A 13459-nucleotide genomic window follows, 5' to 3' on the forward strand; every position below is an offset into this window, starting at 1 on the left:
GTGCCAGTATACCCCACTCTAGGTGATGGAGTGAGATCCTGTCTCTAAACAAATAAAGTTAAAATCCACACATTGAAAGCCTACCTATGCTTTTTTATTCCTTTTTGAAACAGGGTCTTGCTCTGTCCCCCAGGCTGGGGTGCAATGGTATAACCACAGCTCACTGCAGCCTCAATCTCCTGGGCTCAAGCAATCCTCTCGCATAGCTGGGACTGTAGGCACACACCACCACACCTGGCTAATTTTTAAATTTTTTGTAGGGACAGAGTCTCATCACATTGCCCAGGCTGGACTCCAACTCCTGGGCTCAAGTGATCCTCCTGCCTCAGCATCCCAAGTAGCTAGGACTACAGGTGCATGCTACCACGACTGGCTAATTTTTAAATTTTCTGCAGTGACAAGGTCTTGCCGTGTTGCCTACACTGGTCTAGAATTCCTGGCCTCAAGAAATCCTCCCACATCTGCCTCCCAAAGTGTTGGGATTATAGGCGTGAACCACCATGTCTGGCCTCTGACCCATTCTTAAAGCTGGAGCAAAACGATCACCTGTATGTGAACTGTACATACTTAAGTTCAAATCATGCCTCTACCACTCATTGTTTGTGTGTCCTTACATTAGTCACTAGTCACTTCACCTCTCTGGGCTTCAGTTTCCTCATCTGTCCAATGGGGATAATTGCAGTACCTACCCCACAAGTTCATTGTGGGATTGTGTGGGAAAGTGTCAGAGAGCTAGATGTTTCTAAATGGGCGGTTTCAGAAGATAAGATTTGGCTCTTTTAGCAAGGACCCGCCAAGCTGGACCACATTCACACCAACAGTATGAAGAAGGCAGCCTGGATCATCATTGAAAAGTACTATACCTGCCTGGACAACTACTTCCACATGAACAAAGGCATGTACGAGAAGATTGCCATTATTTCCAACAAGAAGCTCCACAACAAGATGGCAGGCTATGTCACACATTTGATGAAAGAGATTTAGAGAGGTCCAGTGAGGGTATCTCCATCAAGTTGCAGGAGGAGGGCAGAGAAAGGAGAGATAATTATATTCCGAGTTATCACAACTCTGGATCAGGAGATCATTGAAGAGGATCTGGACACTGAGGAAATGCTGAGGGTTTTGGACTTTGGCAGTCTGTCCAATCTGCAAGTCACTCATCCTACAGTTGGGGTGAATTTTAAAATACCACGTGGAGCTGTTTGAATCTTTTTCTATGGTGCAATATTTTTAATAAGCCTGGGACAACAGGAAAAAAAGATCTGTTTCCTATAATTTTCTTATTATTTGGAAAGTTAGAGTTGTAAAGGTCCTTGTCAGTTTTCAGTTTACTATGCCTACCCACATTTACTTAAGATTGTAATTTATCTGATCATGTAGTCATCAGCATTTTAACCAAAAGGGATATAGATGGGTGTTAAATGTCTGTAGAGCAATAGTTGAATATTATATAAAGAGGTTTTAAATAAAGGATAGTAGGTTGTTAATAGCTCTCTCCCTTCCCTGGCGCCACCCCCAAGAAAGATTCAGAATAATGGGTTTAACAAAAAGAATGCAGGCATCACAAAGAGCTAGATTAATGTGATATTTTGCTATTGTTTACTTTTCATTCTGGCTATTATGGAAATATCCTGGCAACAAGTTATCCACCGCAACTTAGGTCAGAGTGCACACGAATGAAAAAAGCCCACAAGCAAGTAGAGACGGTTCAAGTAGGCTTTCAAAACCAGACTAATGAGAAATTGCAGATAAAAACCAGTAACTTTCCCTGCTGCAAAATTGCCTCTCAAATAGATCATCATTTTCTGGTATCCAGGGAAGATCTGTTCAAGGCAGCAGAGTGGAGGTAGCTGGAGCATGTACTTTAAAATCAGGAAAAAAATGGGGCTCACTTCTACACTTTGTAGTTCACCATTGATGTGATCTGACCTGACTCCATATCATATGTGAAAAATGAAGCTAGTGATCCCTAGCTCCATGTGTTGTGGTGAGGATTACATGAGATGGTATTGGTTAGAGCCCAGCACTCTGCCTAGCCTGAGAGAATAAATGCTTGTCTCATCTTTACAGAGAAGTTCCTTTCACTTTCTAACCCTTTATCCATTTTTAAACATCTGTTATGTTATCACATTATGTTAAGGTCTCCCTTGGGTTTTTAAGCCTTCTGTTCCTATATAGTCTACACTCTTTCACTTTTTGTTTTTTTCTATAATTAATCTTTTCCAGATAAATATCGTACAACTGTGTGGACTCCTAGAGTGCAAAGCCCCCTGGACCCACAATCTCAGCCTGAAATCCTCTTTGTTTTTAGTCACCTTCTTATCCTACCCAACTACTCAAAACCTCACTACTCAAAAACACAAGGCCCTGAACTGACAGCCATATCCTGCCTACACTCTCAGCAGATGGATTTGCCTCCTCCTTCACAGAGGAATTCCCTCAGATTCCTGGCCATCCCTTGTTTCCACAGTCATCTTTTCCTTGTTGTTTCTTTCTCAGAAGAACCAGCTTTCCTTTTTCCACCCTGGGTTTTGGCTCTCATCCTTGCTGACTCCTTAGGGGTTTCTTTCCTTTTCTGGGGGTGGTGATGGACACAGAGTCTCACTCTGTTACCCAGGCTGGAGTGCAGTGGCATGATCATGGCTCACTGCAGCCTTGACCTCGTAGACTCAAGTGGTCCTTCCACCTCAGCTTCCCACGGGATTACAGGTGTGCACCACCACACCCAGTTAATTTTTCTTTTTCCTTTTTTGTAGAGATGGAGTCTCATTATGTTGCCCAGGCTGATCTAGAACTTCTGGGCTCAAGTGATCCTCCCATCTGGGTCTCTCAAATTGCTGGGATTACAGGTGTCAGCTACTGTGTGCCTAGCCCTTAGGGGTTGCTTCCATCGACTCCTCTCACCATTTCTGTATTTTTTTTTTTTTTTTGAGACTGAGTCTCCTTCTGTCACCCAAGCTGGAGTGCAGTGGCACAATCTCAGCTCACTATAACCTGCACTACCTACTGTAACCTGTACTACCTACTGTAACTGGTTCAAGTGATTCTCCTGCCTCAGCCTCACTGGTAGCTGAGATTACAGGTGCCTGCCACCACGCCCAGCTAACTTTTGTATTTTTAGTAGAGCTGGGGTTTCATCATGTTGGCGAGGCTGGTCTCAAACCCCTGACCTCAAGTGATCTGTCCACCTTGGCCTCCCAAAGTACTGGGATTACAGGCGTGAGCCACCATGTTCACCACCTCTTCTGTATTTCAACTTCTTGTTCTCTATTGGAGCCTTCCAATAATATTAGAAACATGATCATATTTCTCTTATTACCATACCACCAAAACCATAGCCTTCTCTTCGCCCAGCATCCACTATAGCTACTGCCTTAGTGTCCGTCTTTTTACAGATGACCTTGAAAGAGTTGCCTACAATTACTATCTCTACTTCCACACTTTTTCCACATTCCTCAACCCAGTATTATATGGGTTTTGCCTATATGAGCCTGTTAAATCTATTCTCATTTTGGTAATTAATGAATATCTCATTGAACACAGTATTAGTTAGGACATAGATTCTGTTGCTGTAACAGAAACCCAAGATAAGAGTGGCTTAAACTACATGAATGTTGCTTTCTCTCTCACGTAACCATCAGGAGGTAGGTAGTGCAGGACCCGTACAGCAACACTGCTCAGTGAAGTATTCAGGAACCCAAGTTCCTTCTACCATCATACTCTGCCATCCATAAAATCTTACTCTACCTGTGTGGTCAAAGATAACTCACCTGACACCCAGCCAGTGAGGAGGGGAAAAAGGGAAGGATAAGGAATGTCTTTTCCATTAGAGGTAACAACTCAGATACCACACACACCACTACTGCTCACACCCCACTGGCTAAAACTTAGTCTTATGGCTAAAACTGACTCTGCAATGGAGACTGGAAATGCAATCTCCATTCTGAGTGGCCATGTGACCTGCTCAAGATTCTGTTATTATGGAAGAAGAAGTGAAGAAATATTGGGGAACAAGTAGTCTCTGCTATGCTAACCACATCATCTTTAAAAAAATCGTCCTAGAATATGTGATGTCAGAGGTTGGTTTCTAGAAGTACCCCTCTTCTCTGATCACCCGCAAATTGACTGTACCCAGTACCAGAGCTGACTTCTACTCCTGAACTTCTGCTGTGGATGTAGGATCCTTCCTCAAGCTTGCAACACAGAGTAGGTAGCAAGGAATAGGGAAGGCTCTATGAGATCAACATTCTTGCCTAGCATGTTCATTGCTACATCTCTGGAAACAGGCAAAATACCTCACATATAGTAAATGCTCAATAAATATTTGAAAATGCATTGATATTATACATGCATTTAGTTAAAGGAAGATGACACAGGTTTTACCATCTTGAAGACCCTGAGAAAACCCAGGAAAAAGCTTGAACTTGGGGAAGTAGAAGAAATGAGAGTGACTTAATGAATCTGATGATGTCATGCCCCTCCTTAAGATATGTTAGTTCCTTCATGAGCCTGCATCAAAACCAATCTTATCCTAAACTACTCTGTAAATCATAGTTTTTAGCTAGATGATCAGCTGCATGAATGAATGAGTAGATAGAGAAGTGGGCACCGAACCAAGTTGATCTCATGCCTGGATGTTTTCCTGGCGAGTCATCCCTTCTGGAAGAAGTTTTCCTTGTACCACAGGATATCTTTTGGTTTTCTTAATGACCTCTAGGCCAGTAGTTTCCAATGACTATATATGAGAATAATCAGGGGCGCTTAATTAGATTATAGATACTTAGACTTCTTCCGGAAAGTCTTTTGTTTGAAAGCCGTTATCTAAATAGTGAGCGAGAGCCTCCAGGTAGTCATAAGGTTTGGCAGTTCATCCAAAATAAGAGTAATGCTGGTTAATATAATAGGACAGATCACTTTGAGAAGTCCAAATTTTTAGTCACACATGAATGGGGTAGATGTGAGGATAGGGGAGAGGGCTGAGATGGGCTTGTCCTTTACAAAACCCCATAGTTTTAAAGGCAGTTAATTTCTCAATACAAAAATGGCCTCTACTACCTTCCTGTCCTCTGGATTTTGATACAAGGGCAACTAAAAAAATCTCTATGTGTCCTTAATATAGAGAGGTAGAAGTTGGGGATGAAAAGAGTCTAGGACTTTGAATACTTTGGTTGGACAGATATGGGGTCATCCTAGTTTGTTCTTGGGTGGCCAGGCAAAGAGTATATGATTATATAATGAAGTTATTCACAGAGGTCAAGAGACATTGTCAATTATTCTAATTACCCCAATCACATATAAAGAGTTATTTTTCAGGTACTGCCCTTGTGGACTCAGTCTAGGATTTATGCTCTGAGGAGGTCCAGATTCATGACTACCTGGGCTTCTTTGAATTGACAGAAGACATAAGGAAAGAGTGGGAAGAAGTAGCTGTCTCCTACCACCTCAGTGCTGAAGTCAAGAAGATCCTGGCAGAGGCTGAACTCCCGTTGTTAATGTCTTGCCTTGTTCTTGCTGTCATTGTTGTTATTGTCCTCCTCCTCCTCCTCTTTCTTCTTAATGTATTTTGGACCACATTTGTTTTATATTTGTAGTTTAGGAAGGTATCATCTACAGGTTAAATAATGAATACTTTGTCTTTCCTGAGGCCTAGATGGAGATTGTGACCCCAGTATATTCCTCCATTTTTGGTGGCTAGTGGCATTTCCTGGCAGTAGGTTAAATCTCCCAGATATGGCATACATAAAAATGCCAGGTGAGACTGCCAAAAGATGAAGCTGGCAGCAGATACACTACTATGAGCTCAACCAGTTCAAACCATGATCCTTTCTGAATGGACTTCTTATAACTGTGTCATAATTGTAGGGGCTTTCCAACACAGCCTTAAGACAACAGCAACAATTTGGAGATTGATGGACAGACTCTTTCTCCAGGTGACATTGGCAATATCACACTTTAACATCATTCATTCCCTCTATGTAACCAGGAAGCTTGCATCATTCTCTTAGCAAACACTGTCAGGTTATACATATGAGACTGATTGCCAATGACATTTCCAAGAACGATAATGGTATCACAGGGGCAGAGGTGCTTGGTAGGTTAGATCCTGCCAATTCCCCAAGTAAAATCCTGCCATACGCAAATCATTTTGACTGAGTTTCACAACACCCATTCCCAAGTCTTGTGTGTGCCCTCATTATAGAAGATAGAAAATCTAAATGCCAATATTCCAAGGCTTTCTTGGAGTTAGAGGCATCCATGCAACACTATTCTAGCCAATGACTTATAAGCTTCAGTCTGCTGGGGGGTCCTGGGGAAACTTTTGCTTTCTTGAGAGCAGATAACTTCTTTTCCTCTTTTAACTTCTTTGAACATGAACATGATGCCTGGAGCCATGGTGGCCATCTGGTCACTTTGAAGCAATAAGCATGGGGGTGAAAAGCCAACTTAATCAGGATGATGAATATAAAGATAGAGCCTGGGCTCCAAGAGCGCTGTTGAGCCTCTGAAGCTAAACCAGCAACTGCCTGTCTTTAGACTTCTTATTACATTTAAGAAAAAGTATATATTATTAATAGATTTTCTGCTACTTGCAGCTAAAGCACTCCTAACCAGTGATCCTTATATGGTACCCTGTGCCATCAGGATAAGGGCCACAGTGCTTAGCATTATAAATAAAACTCTACATAATCTACCCCCTGCCTATCTCCACAGCCTTGTCTCTCACATTTGTCCTTGCACTATAGGCTATGGTAATACAGAGCTACTTCTGTTGCCTTAGGTACACCATGCTGTCTCAATCCTCCTAGCTTTATCTATGCTGGCAGAAAACAGGCAAGAACTGTCTTCCTCATCTGTGGATCTCTAAAATGTAGCACAGTGACAAACAATAAAGGAACTACACTAAAATGTTGTTACCTGGCTCTCTTTTGATAACAAACTAATTACTCAATGACACATGCATTTTATGTATCATTTATTTAATGTTTCAGTATCTCTTCATGTATGCAAAGGAGGGTGCCAGGTTTACGGACTGACAAAAGATCTCTAAAAGTACAATGTTATGTTAATAAAAGATTATTCTGTCAGAATAATGCACTAGTATGATCCCATTAATGTTAAAATACAAAAGTCAATAAAATGTGTTTATCCATGAGTGTGTGTGTGTGTGTGTGTATATATATATATATGTATTTTAAAACAGAGAATGAGCCTTGGAAACATAGAGACCAAAATGTTAACAGTGGTATTTCTTAGGAAGGACAAAGCCTGGGGGATTTTTACAGCATGACTGTATTCACATGAAACTTCTGAAATTAAAAGTATAAAATGTAAAAGGCGGGAGAAAGAACATGGGAAATGAAATCAACAGATTTCAAGTCCCTGCTCTGCCACTAACCAATTATATGGCCTTGAGCAATGTGTTTTACCTCTCTGAGTCACAGTTTTATCTGTGAAATTGTGGCCCATTCATTTGTTTCATTCATTCATTCAACAACTATTTGTTGAGCACCTACCTAAGTGCCAAGCACTATTCTAGGCACTGGGGTTTCAATCATAAGCATATATATTCCTGTCCTCACGGAGTTACAGTTCAGTGGGGAAGGTAGACATTAAACAAATAGTCACAAAACTTGATGTAAAATTTCATCTGTGAAAGTGTGGAAGGGGACATCCATAGGGTCATGACACCCTGTAACAGGAGAACATGACCAAGTCAGGAAGGTCAGGGAAGGCTGCTCTCTGAACAGGGTGATAACTAGGTGAGAGTGACAGGCTTGAGACAAGTGAAGAAGGGCGTTCCAGAAAGAGGGAACAGCATGTAAACAGGGTGTATATGCCAAGAACATGATTCTAAAATAAAGCTAGTTTGACTAGAGTATGTGTGGGGTCGGGGGTGGGTATGTGTATTTGAAGTGGGGCAATACTGGTATGAAAGGAGACTGGGGAAGGAGATTAGAGTCAGACCATGTACAGATCATGAAACAGAGTTTGGTCTTCATTCTACCAGTAAGAGCAATGTGATGCCATTTTGAGTCTTAAGTGAGGTGATAACATTATCAGATTTTGGTTTGGAAAAGGTTAACTCTGGCTGCTGTGAAAGATGACATGGGCTTGGATCACAGTGGTAATAATGGAGATGGGGGAAAAGTGTGTTATCTCAAGAGAAATAGTTAAGGGCTAGAATCAACAAAACTTGTTCATGGATTGGATATGTTGGCAGGGGTATGAAGAAGGGAGAAAGAGCTTACAGTGAGGATGGCTCCTAGGTTTCTGCCTCAACTAACTCAGATGGTGGGATCATTTCTTGAGATTGAGATCACTGAAAAAGGATTAAGTTTTGCGGAGAAAATCATGGGTTGGGTTTTGGTCCTATTTAGTTTGAGGTGCTTTAGAGGTTTCCCTTACCTCTCTCTCACCTCTTCCGCCTGCCTTATTCAAATACTACAACATCAGCGAGGCCTTCTCTCTCTATCCTATCTACACTTTCAACACCACTCCAACATTTCACATCCTCTTTTCTGCTTTATTTTTCACCTTAGTTCTTCATATTATCTAGATATTTTCCATTTTTTTCTTCCTTACTGTGATTCCCCCACCAGAATGTAAGCTCCACGAGAAAGGGATTCTTATCTATTTTTATACTGCTATAATCTTCAATATCTAGAATCACGCTTTTGTATAGTAGGTGATCAGTGAATATTTGTTGAATAAATGAACAAATAAATTCAAGAACAAAAATTAAGTAAGCAATTGGAAATAGTGGTGTGAAATGTTCAGAAAAGTCTGGTCTAGATATAAACGTTTGTTATTCATTTGAGCATAGGTACTAACTGTAGTTGTAGCTGTGGATGCGAGTACATAGGGAAAGGGAATGAAGTGAGAAAAGGGGGTAAAATAGTACCTGCCTCAGAGGATTACAAGATAATGAAAGTTAAGTATTTAGCATGATGCCTGACACCTGGTGGGTGGTCCAGAAATGTTAGTACTTCTTAGTGTTTTGATTACAGACCTATGGGACTAGAAAACCAGCAGACTGAGTGAATGGCAGGATGTAGCCCCTAACTAAGACTCTCATCAGTGAGCTCTCTACCTTTGTTAGGTGGGAGCCAAAGGAGCACTGGCTGGGACAGAACCTGTTACTTGCATTTCTGTATGATCACATCAAGTTACCTAACTGTGGTTAGCCTCAAATTCCTCACCTGTAATTCAGGATTGATGGCAACACCGTCCTCACAGAACTGAGATAATGTGCTTGGCACCAAGTCAATTCTCAATCTTCAACCCCTCATCTAGTGTCTGGCATATAGTCAGGGCTCAACAGGTTGGTCGTTTGTTGGTGGAAAGTGTACCAAACTTGGAGCTAGAAGATATTTACAAGCTTTTTGATTTTGCACAAATCTCATACTCTCAGAGAATCAGCATATCTGTCACAGGATTGTTTTGAGTATCAAATGAGAATGTATGTTTTTTAAAAAGATGATTTATTTATACCTTACCTTATTCCCAAATCGATTTGTGGTGGTTTGAAGAAATATGTCACCTTCAACAGAAGGCGGAAAATAACCAGATGGCAAAGCAGAGGCAGAGATAAAACCAGGATGGGGAAGTAAGATGGCATCAGAGCTAAGAACAGTACATAAAGTCTATGCCAGGGTAGTTCAAGTCTAATAAAAAATAATGAGGCTGGGCACGATGGCTCACACCTGTAATCCAGCACTTTGGGAGGCCAAAGTGTGTTGTGGATCACGAGGTCAAGAGATCGAGACCATCCTGGCCAATACGGTGAAACCCTGTCTCAACTAAAAACACAAAAATTAGCTGGGTATGGCGGTGCGTGCCTGTAGTCCCAGCTACTCAGGAGGCTGAGGCAGGAGTATTGCTTGAACCAGGGAGGCAGAAGCTGCAGTGGGCTGAAATTGCACCATTGCACTCCAGTCTGGCGACAGAGCGAGACTCTGTCTCAAAAAGTATATAATCATCATCATCATCATCATCATGAGCTGGGACCAGGGCTCATTCCTGGAATCCCAGCACTTTGGGAGGCTGACGCGGGTGGATCACCTGAGGTCAGGAGTTTGAGACCATCCTGGCCAATATGGTGAAACCCTGTCTCTACCAAAAGTACAAAATTAGACGGGCATAATGGCATGTGCCTGTAATCCCAGCTACTCGGGAGGCTGAGTCAGGAGAATCACGAACCCGGGAGGTGGAGGTTACAGTGAACCAAGATCGCACCACTGCACTCCAGCCGGGGCAAAAAGAGAGAAACTCCATCAATAATAATAATAATAATAATAATAATAATAATAATGTGACTAGACACAACACATGGCAGTGACTGTTCCCTCCCCTGTTTGTCTCTGCTTTACCCAGTACAGACCCACTGAGAGACTCAGCTTGTATTTAAAATAACACCACCAGCCCCAACCCAACTCCTCAACAAGATCACCTTCTTGGCAGAAGGATGGGGCTGCTCTTCCTCTACTGCTCTCTCCCCAGTGGTTCCTTCAACTGCTCCCAGCAGATCTCAGTGGCTCTTTTCCTTTCCTAGGTGTCTAGAGTGTTCCTTTAAAACCTTCTCATAGGTACTTCACATGACTGCTCTAGAGAATCATAGACTTGCATACCTGTCTCAGTTCCTTCAGGCTGATAAATAAAATATCATAGACTGGGTAGCTTATAAACAACAGAAATGTATTGCTCACAGTTCTGGAGGCTGGAAAGTCGAAGATCAATAAGCCAGCAGATTTAGTGTCTGGTGAGGGTCCAATTTCTAACTCATAGATAGCTGTCTTTTCACACTAACTTCACATGGCAGAAGGAGCAAGGAATCTATCTTGGTCCTGCTTTATAAAGCCACTAATCTCATTCATGAGGGTTCTACCCTTATAACCCAATCATCTCCTAAAGGCTCCATTTCCTAATATCATCATTTTGGGGGTTAGGATATCAACCTATGAATTTGGGGAGACACAAATATTCAGACCATAGCATACCCCAAGTATTTCACTGGTCTGACATGGCCTGAGAAAAAAAGCCCTATCAAATATATGCCCATACCAGCTCAACTCTCAAGGGCTTCCCCCAATTCAGAAGGCTATTCAGAAGGCTATATGGGTCTTATGCTTTTAGGGTTATGGTACATCCTAGATCATAAACCCAAACTTTGAAGCACTCCAGAATTACCCCAGTATCTTCAAGGTAATGATTCAAGAGGATCTTATCAATCTTTTTCAAGCACCTGCTGTATACTAGTCACTAAACTGAAAAGAGAGTCAGTAACAATACAATACTATTAACAATAGTTCCTGATCTCTAGTGGCTCACAATTTAAGGTGGGGACAACAGGGCCATATAACAAAATGAGCTACAATTTATGGAATGCTTATCATATGTCAGGCACTATGCTTTAGATGCATTATCTCATATAATCTTAAAAATAACTCTAGTGAGTAGACACTATTATTATTCTCATTATACAGATCATGACACTGAAGGTTCGAACGGTTAGTAAACTTACCCGAGGTCACACAGGTGGTGTTTCTAAGTCTGCTCTCTTGAAACCACAGCTCGTATTCTTAACCATTTGGCTATACAAGGCAGGTTTGTCAAGTTCTTAACAGAAGTACTAAGTGTCCTGGGCACAAAAGGGAAGGAGGGATTGATTCTTTCTGATGGCATGTGGGTAGAGACGGTGGATATTCCCCAAGGGACGGGTTTATTCGAGGAGGAATTTGACCTTATTGATTGACTGGACTCTGCCAGAGGCAGATATGGAGAAGAGGACTCTGGGTGATCAGACCGTACCTGGAAAGGCACAAAGGCAGGAAAATACAGGGTGTGTTTAGTGAAGTGGGTAAAGGGTAGGATAGCAGCCAATAATGGCAATGAGGTTGGAAAGGGTGACTGAAGCCAGATGCGGGGAGAGGGGATCTGTTGGGCCTTGCATGCCCCAAGTTAAGAAGATTTACCCTAACTGCTCAATTGCTCTAAGCGTGAAAGAGGACACTCAATTGGCATGCTGACTTGTATTTGACTAAGCCTCTCCTGGCATCTGAACACATTTGGGTTGCCGTGACCCAGTTGTCACTTGCTGGCCACCTATTTCAAGGCCTTTGCCCTGGGCAAGTGCCTTGTCATCCTTTAAGAACCAGCTTGTGCCTCCAGTAGGAAGTAAAGCTGCTCACACACTGATAGCTAGTCTCAGATCCTTTTGGAGTACATCCTGACCACAGGGCACTCTAATGGCATGGCACTTGCCTGGTTTCACCACTTAACTTCTTCTCCAAGGCAGAGCATGCAGTGTGTCACCTCTGCATCCCTGGGGCCCAGCATACCGCAGGGTTCAATTCAATATTCTGTTACAAAAGAAAGGAAAGGGGTGGGAGATACCCACTCTCACCCTGATGACCTCCTCATCATGACTCAAACCACTGAATATCACAAAAGAGGAACGTAGTAATCCTTCCTCCTCTGCATCTTTTGTGTTTTTTGGCTAACAATACCCACAATAATAAAACCACTTCATCTTGATGAATAGTTCTAGGCATCCATCGGTTGGAGGGCTGGTGTTTGGGGGGACACAGTACTCATCCTAATAGGCTCTGGGACCAGATGCATACCAGGCTGTGCAAAAACACTAGGACTGTTCATTGTTGCTCTCCTGCCACCATTGCCCAGTTGACTCATCTTGGACATCTTGGACATCTTGGCCTTGCCATGTTTACTTTCCATTCTTTATCAGGCAGCCAAGTGCTTCTTATTGTACAATGGTTGTCTGAGTGTCAGTGGGCAGACAGGTACATGGCTTCTCTCCCACACTTGTTCTAGCAGCACAAAGGGAATTGATGATGACTCATCTGTACCTTTCTTGACTCTCCTTCCTGGCTTTCCACTGCTTAGAAACAAGGCCCAGGAAAATGTGGCTGGAGTTAGAAGAGGCTCTGTGCCCCTCCTCCTCCTCTATTCTCCATCATAAAGGCTGCGGTGAAGAGGCTGGGTGAAAAGCAGGACATCAGGGGAATAGAGGCAGTCTGGTAGTTCACGGATTTCAGCAGGCCATGTGCTCCTTGAGTCCTCACAGGAAATTTGCCAGGTCCAAATTATTCCCCCTATTTTGGAGATGCGGAAACAGGTTCAAAAAGTGTAAGGTTAGTAATGAGGGATTTAGGATCCGAACTCATGCTAACTACTCCAGAGCTGTGCTCTTAACCCCCATACGCTCTCTTGGCTATGGGAAAATTATCTTATTTGGTCTCCACACTATTCTGAGGCATGGATACTGACAAGGAGACTGAGGCTCACTGCCCCTCTTACCAACCTGACTGAGAAAGGAGAATGGTGTAGAAAAGATAATGAACTGAGTTATACCCCAATTCTATTCTTAGTTATTGCTGGCCCTCTTTTCCTGGCCACCCTCCCCTGCCAACCTACTTATTAAGATTTTATCACTGCCTGA

Source organism: Trachypithecus francoisi, unplaced genomic scaffold (assembly GCF_009764315.1).
Source record: "Trachypithecus francoisi isolate TF-2019V2 unplaced genomic scaffold, Tfra_2.0 Lachesis_group6, whole genome shotgun sequence".
Lineage (NCBI taxonomy): Eukaryota > Metazoa > Chordata > Mammalia > Primates > Cercopithecidae > Trachypithecus > Trachypithecus francoisi.